General features: G+C 51.4%; 1 long non-coding RNA gene across 1 annotated transcript; it reads right to left on the reverse strand.

Annotated features, from left to right (window-relative positions):
* Window positions 1-1,156: 1,156 nt before the first annotated feature.
* Window positions 1,157-5,103, reverse strand: LOC134471352 (uncharacterized). Its single transcript, XR_010040764.1, has 2 exons — window positions 4,283-5,103; window positions 1,157-2,207 (listed from the first exon to the last, which is right to left on the reverse strand). It is a non-coding gene; the product is annotated as an uncharacterized LOC134471352 (long non-coding RNA).
* Window positions 5,104-7,632: the final 2,529 nt, after the last annotated feature.

Consider the following 7,632-nt stretch of genomic DNA (forward strand, 5'->3'; position numbering starts at 1 on the left):
GGCCTCTGGGAGCTTGGCAGTGGGAGTGGAGAGTCATGAATGGGCTTAGTGTCGTACCCCAGAGCCCCAGAGAGACCTCCCCAGCAGAGGGGGTAGGGTCCCCATCTGTGAACCGGGGACCCAGCTTCTACCTGCAGCCTTCTCAATGGCCAGACACAGATCGCACCTGGCCGATGGCATTTTGTCATTGCCACTCCGATGAGCCAGGACAGTCCCTGCCCTTCATATGCTGTGTGGACCGTGGGCCGCAGACGCAGCCCACAGCATGCCTGTAGTTGCGCGGCTCCGAGCTCCAGGCACCGCATTTCCCCAGGTTACCTTTTCCAAATCCAATAACACGCTGTGCGTTAGCGTTGCCAGGGCAAATGGAGCCAGGCCCAGGATAGAAACCTTTTTATCCTCGCAGCAGCGCCTCTTGTGCAAGCAGCCCTCTCCCCCCAGCCCGAAAACAGGCTGTCTCACACAACCCAAACGTGCAAAACGCTTTTTCCTAAAAATATCAGAGACGATGGTGCGGGCAAAACCAATTCGGATCGCTCCGCTTTGCACCCCGGGGGCTCATCTTCACGGCAGAAGAAATTACTTTTCTACAAGAGACAGAAATAGTGACGATGATCCTAAGAATGGCATGTGCGCTGGAAAGAACCCACATAGCACAAGGTCCGCGAGCAGGCGAGTCTTCAGCCCCAGCTTTGCAGAACTACGGGAATCCCGCGTGGCCTTCCGGTGGGACTAGGGGTTTGCATCAGGAAAAGGCAGGGAATCCAGACAGCCCAAGCCCACACACAGGACTCCTTGGGTAACCCAGAAATAGAAAGCAGCCTTTAGGAACCCAGCTTCTGCCTGCCTTCACCCTCCTGACTTGTGTCTTTCCTACTTGCCTCCAAATAAACACATTTAATTCTTTTCAATGCAGTGGCTAAAATGAAGTGTTGCTTTTTTGAAGTCTTGGTCATGTTTGCTCTTGCCACACGCTGGACACGTCTGTGCCCAGCCTTCTCGTGGGTCCTCCCTTTTCTCGAAAGGTGGCAGGGGTAGCCCAGTCCCCTTCCCCCTCCCAGTCCCAGGAGGAAATTGTGAGATCAGACTTGTGTCCATATGGAGCTTTGTCGATGTCCGCTCCCGGCCGGCAGGAAGGACACACGACATAGTCTGGTAGTGGACAACCTTTTCTTTTTATTCTTCTTCTCCGTACAGCCTGCCCTGGGTTCTCCCAGCTGAAGCCTCCTTTGGTCCGCTCTCCGCGGCTCCTCTTGTGCTTCAGTCTGCCCCGAAGCCTCTATCGGTCCGCTCTCTGCGGCTCCTTCTGGGCTTCTACTTCCGGGCTTCTATCTGGCTTCTTCTTCCGCCCAGGGGTGGCACCGGTATATATACGGGTACAGTGTCCAATCATGTTAAAGTAAGCAAGGCAAGCTGATTGGCTAACATCATCAGTTGCCAGGCAGACTATATTGTTGAGCGGGTTGTTTACGCGGTAAGCAGGAAACTAACATATTCGATGGGAGGGGTAATCTACCTCAGGCCTCACTCTTTACTACAGGCCTCACGTCCGCCAAGTGAGGCGACCGGGCTCGGGGCTGCGGCTCCCAACATCTCCCCCTTTTTTATTTTTTATGAATGTGCGCATCGTAGCCCTTCCTGGACTGGGTGCAGAGGCTTATGCCCTATGCGTAGGCCCACCGTAGGTCCTTGGCTTAGACCCTGGTCGGCCGTCCCATGGTCTGCCAAGGCCCTGAGGCCCTCGTCCTTTTTCTAGGGCCAGGCACAAACTGGACGGAACCTGGATGCACACAAGCTTGCACTCATTTCCTCTCCGTAAAGAAATCCCCTTGGAGAGAAATTTAGACCTGGGCAGCATCTAACAGTCCAGCGGCTTACGTGCAGGATGGGGTAGGGCCTGGCTTAGGTCGAGTCGTGCTGGGGAGGCACGCTCTTACCCGTCATTGACTCATCTACCCTGCTGTGTATTGTCACCTTATGGAGGAGAATGAAGGATGCCCGCCATATCTAGACTCGGTCGTGGGCCAATCGAGCAAGCCATGCATATGCCTGAGGATCTTTTTGTCCATTTCGGGCTACCGCTATTTCTATTCATCTTGTTGGTTGGTCTGTGATGGATCTCCAGTAGGGCAGGTCTGATCTTCAGTCGAGGGCTTTGTTGCCCGTGTCAGTCTCTCCGGTATCCACAGTGGTTCTCGTCCCAGTTCCTGTGGGAAAACACAAACCGCGCCTCGGTTCCAGCTGACCACTGGATCCGGGCCCATCCATTGTCCTGTCAGGACATCTTTCCACTTCACCCACCCTTTATGGTTGGGGGAAGGGTTGCAGTGCTCCACAGCTGGGGAGCGATTATCATTATTTAAATTTAAAAAATTGTGTGTGAATAGTGCCATGGATAATCGTGCCTTTGGGGCCAGGCCTTGGCCTACTCCCCCTTTTTGTTTTTGTAAAATTTCTTTGAGGCTTCTATGAGCCCTCTCAATGATTCCTTGACCTTGGGGATTGTATGGGATACCATGTTTTAATTGAACCTCCATCATTTTGCAGAACTCATTGAAAGCTTTGCCTATATAGGCTGGTCCATTATCAGTTTTTAATATTTTTGGTTTGCCCCATGCGGCCCAAGCCGCCAGGCAATGATTGATCACATTAGACACTTTTTCACCTGTTTCTGCTGTTGCAAATATGACGCGAGAACAGGTGTCTGTGGAAACATGAACATATTTAAGAGTCCCAAACTCCTGTATATGTGTGATGTCCATCTGCCAAACATCACCAGGGATCAAACCTCGAGGGTTTACTCCCCCTTTTTGTTTTTTATTTTTTATTTTTTATTTTTATCTTTTTCGTTTTTTTTTTTTTTTTTTTTTTTTTTTTTTTATTGGTACCAGGGATCGAACTAACAACTGCACACTTGCAAGGCAGGCGCTTAAGCCGCTGAGCTAAATCCCCAGCCCCTTTTTCCTCGACCGGCGTTTTTCTCAGCCTGCTCGGCAGAGTAGCCGCCCATGAAAATACCGTCTGCCCAGCGGCGCGACGTCATAAGACTGCGGTCGCGACAGAGTGAAACGGGGCGTCACTTCCTGTGCCGGCTGAGGGAAGGGAGGGTTTCCTGTGGCGGCCTCTCGGCGGGGAGCCGCTTTTAGAAAAGAGCTCCAGGGCGGAGCGGATGGCTCTCTATCTCCTCCCCGCCAGAGAGCGCCGGGGAACCGAGTCTGACCATCAGCGCGCCGACCCTCTCCCACAAGCATTCTCTTGTTCCACCCCCGGTCTCCCCGATTGGCGTTTCTCTCAGCCTGCTCTGCAGAGGACTCTGCATACCAGGCTCGCCAATCCAGGTAACCACCCGAGGGCAGACACGCCCCCGCCAGCTGAATCCAGTCCGCGGGGGTGAGGGGCCCAGAAGACAGATTCTCCAGCATGGCAATGGTGTAAGGCGCAGTCGGCCCAAAAGTTGTAACTGCATTTTTAAGTTCTCTAATCTGCTTTATCTCAAAAGGCTCCCGTACATTGCGTCCCTGGCCTATAGCCACTTGTACAGGAAATATCCCATAGGGGTCACTATCCATCCCAGGTGGATGTACCTCATGAGACAAGCGTCCCCCCTGCCAAAGCCGCCTGTAAAAATACCGACCTGCCGGCGGCGGAGCATAAGACAGCGGCCGTGATTGGGCGGAAAATGGGGGCCCGTGCATCACTTCCTGTTCTGGCGAAGAGGAAGGGAGCTCCCGGGCGGCCGCCCCGCGGCGAGGGATCGCCTCCGGAAACGGCCCCCAAGGTGGGGCGGAAGGCTTCGCCTCCCTCTCGCGCCGGGGCGCACTCAGGAGCTCTCTACTCCTCCGCAGACCAGGTTGAGCAGAGCGCAATTCGCGGGGCAACGCTGGAAAAGAACCCTGCGACTCCTTATTGAGCGATTTAGGCTCCTGACAGCTGGTCTCTTTGGCCTCCTTGCCATTCAACTTTCCCTCGTCCTCGGAGTCAGACGACTCCGAGGCTAGAGCCCCGTCCTCCTCCTTAGCATCCTTGTTCCCCTTGACGGACCCCTCTCGGGAGCTCCCTGACTGGGCCTGCTCAGATACCCTGCATACTTTTGTAAGCTCTTGAGAGCTTTCTCCACAACCACCCTCGCTCTTAGTGCCGCTACCTAGCATGTTTCCCATTTTTTAATATGTTACTCACCGCGTGAGGCCCAAGGAATCCGCCACTTACGCGTGAGCCTGAGGGGAGTCTAAAAGCCCTGTAGGTGCGCGCCACCCAGAGCCCAGGCTTATCCCCAACTCACCTGTCTCGCAGCTCTGTACTGGAGCGTTGTCCACTGTCACGTCTCGGGGGTGATCAGTCCCCGGGCGGGCCTCCAAATGTCGATGTCCGCTCCCGGCCGGCAGGAAGGACACACGACATAGTCTGGTAGTGGACAACCTTTTCTTTTTATTTTTCTTCTCCGTACAGCCTGCCCTGGGTTCTCCCAGCTGAAGCCTCCTTTGGTCCGCTCTCCGCGGCTCCTCTTGTGCTTCAGTCTGCCCCGAAGCCTCTATCGGTCCGCTCTCTGCGGCTCCTTCTGGGCTTCTACTTCCGGGCTTCTATCTGGCTTCTTCTTCCGCCCAGGGGTGGCACCGGTATATATACGGGTACAGTGTCCAATCATGTTAAAGTAAGCAAGGCAAGCTGATTGGCTAACATCATCAGTTGCCAGGCAGACTATATTGTTGAGCGGGTTGTTTACGCGGTAAGCAGGAAACTAACATATTCGATGGGAGGGGTAATCTACCTCAGGCCTCACTCTTTACTACAGGCCTCACGTCCGCCAAGTGAGGCGACCGGGCTCGGGGCTGCGGCTCCCAACAGAGCTTGAGAAAGCCATCTTGGATTGGTGTAGCTCTCTTCCACCTGATGGAGGCTGTAAGGTTTTTAAGAGCCGCCTCTCCTCTCAGTTGGCTGGCACTTGGCAACAGCATTACTGTATCTTTACCACAGCTCATAAAGACACTGGTGAAAGAGAACTCCTAGAGCTGCTGCAGGAAATGGCAACAATGGTGGAAGCGCCAAGAGGGAGGATTTTGAAGGGGATTCAGGGCGATGCATCTCTTATTACAATAAATTTTAAAAATGCAACAACTCACCGTATTTTGGATCATCTTCTGTAGAAGGCTCAATACAACCATTGTCAGAGCAATAGTGCACCCTGGGCCGAGCCCGAAAGGTCTGGGAAGCGGGTGCTGGAAGGCTAGGATGCCAGGTGGCAGCTGCGGTATGAATGCCCTTCCTGGGGCACTGTACCCATTACCAAAGCTGGTGGCTTAAAGCAACAGAAATTGCTTCTCTAGCAGTTCTGGAAGTGGGACGTCCCAAAGCAAGGAGCTGGCAGGCTTGCCGCTCTGATGGTTCCACGACAGGATGCTTCCTTGCCTGTTTCCACGTCCAGGTGGTTGCTGCGACCCTTGACCTTCTTCAGCTTGTGAAACCATCCCTCTGGTCTCTGCCTCTGTGGCCGCACGCCCTTCTTTCTGTGAGTGGCTGTGCATCCAGGGTTCCTCTCTCAAAAAGACACCAGCCACCTTGGGCAGGAACTCCCCTAACCTAGTATGAACTCCTCCGAACATGGGTGCATCTGAAATGGCCCTATTTCCATATAAGTTTACCCTCCCGGTTCCCAGGTTAGGATGTCAACATATCTTTTCAGGTGACACAATTCAGCCAGCAACAAGGATGGCATCTTTTATTAGCATTCATACACAGAACAAAGGGGTCCGTTTCAAATGTTGGAAATCACAGTGGCATTTGCAGTGAGTAACAGGATAAAAGGTGTTTACTTTACACAGGAGAATAAAGACATAGGCAGCAAGCCTATTGTAATTCAAGTATGAGTGAAGAGATGGTGACAGTACTGAGAAATAAATGAACTGTATTTGTGGCCTTGCATGGTTCCCTAAAACTTGCCCGGGGAAGGTAGGCATTTTAGCAATGCGATTATTCATTTGCGGAAGTAAACACTGTCTCATAAAACATAACTTGCCAGCAAGACAGTCCTTCCCATTTGACAGTGAGTGGAAAAAAAGCCCAATAGCAAGAGGTGTGTCCATCAGTCTTGGCAAAGAGAGGACTGGGTTTGATTTAAATCTTGAATTGCAAGCTTTACTTGGCCTAACAAAACTCTTTAATCCATCAGACTTTACACTGTCTCTTTAGTTTCCTTCAAAATAGGAAAAACTTCAAGGCACAACATCCGGATAAACACAAGTGCCATTCAGTTTAAGACGTGCATTTCGCAGTGTCCCTTTCAGGCTGATTTCCTTTATCAGTGAAGATTCAGATCGCTGATTTCAGTTTGTCAATTAATTGATTAATTAATTAATTTGCCAGGCTGAGGACTGAACTCAGGGCTTTGCCCATGCTAGGCAAACTCTGCGACTAGGCTACCTACCAGACCTGATTTTAGATTTTCTTTACTTTGACAGAAGGAGATTAAACTGTTGAGTTTGCATAAGAGGACATCATTCCTTATATTTTGTTTATTTATATTTTTTAGTTTAAGGATTGCTACTAGTCTATGTTTGTGGTATGTGGTGATTCATGCATTTTGGGAGGCTGTGGTAACACAGGCCTAGAGTCCCATGCTCCCCAACGGGAACACACCCCCTCCTCTTAGCCCTGGGTCCTTGGGGCTCAGGGATGACACTTTCCTAGATCCCCAAAGATGAAGCCTTCAGCAGACCAGAAGGTGAATGCTTTCTGTTCTCAGATTATTTGCTGCATTTACTATTTTTAAATGCACAAATATTTTGGAAGCAAAATCTGATCTATATAGAGCAGTTTAGAGCTGAATTATTTAGGGGGCTTCCCTTCAATCCAGCTTGATAAAGGAACAAGTTGGAAAGTGGGAAGAACATTATGAGCAAATCTCTCTGTGTCTCTGTCTCTGTCTCTGTCTCTGTCTCTGTCTCTGTCTCTGTCCTTGTCTCTGTGTCTGTCTCTCTCTTTCTCTCTTGTTGAATGGCTGGATAGCTGGGAAGGAGAAATGCCTGTCTTCTCAGGACGGATGTTGGATGTTGCTGAGATGACATTTGCTGCCTGAACTGTGGACCCACAAAGGGACAAGTCTAAAACCCAGGTCAGTGTCGAAGAACTGCAGGATTGGGAGGCGGAGGGAGCTTGTGTTCTCAAAGGTTTGGTTGGGCTGCTGAATCAGGCTCCCCCATTCCACATCATCTCATTGAAATAATGAGCCCCACCCAATGTAACCCCCGTCGGGTCCCTGCAGCGGGCTTCTGTGAAGTGAGACTACAGACCCCTGCATCCCTTCCTACGCTAATGTATCCCTCATCATCTGGAGGGGAGTGGCGCCGGGATCTCCTGCAGGGACCAGATCTAAGGATGCGTCACTTCCTTCTATGAAAGGGTTAAGTATGTGCATGCGGCCCACACACATCCTCCATACACCTCAAGGTCAGTGCTGGGTAAACAGTAGCCACATGGCACTGTTTAAGGAATAGTGGCAAAGAGAAGGTTGCACACATTCAGTGCAAACATCACTTTTACCTGAGTATTTCTTACCAGTGCTGAGCTCAGTCTGTGAACCTGGAATCTGTGGGTAATTAGAACCGGCTGTCTTCACGGTTTCCTCTTCTCAGAGAC

This window comes from Cavia porcellus, unplaced genomic scaffold (assembly GCF_034190915.1).
Source record: "Cavia porcellus strain 051 isolate PalLab524CR breed Dunkin Hartley unplaced genomic scaffold, mCavPor4.1 scaffold_18, whole genome shotgun sequence".
Lineage (NCBI taxonomy): Eukaryota > Metazoa > Chordata > Mammalia > Rodentia > Caviidae > Cavia > Cavia porcellus.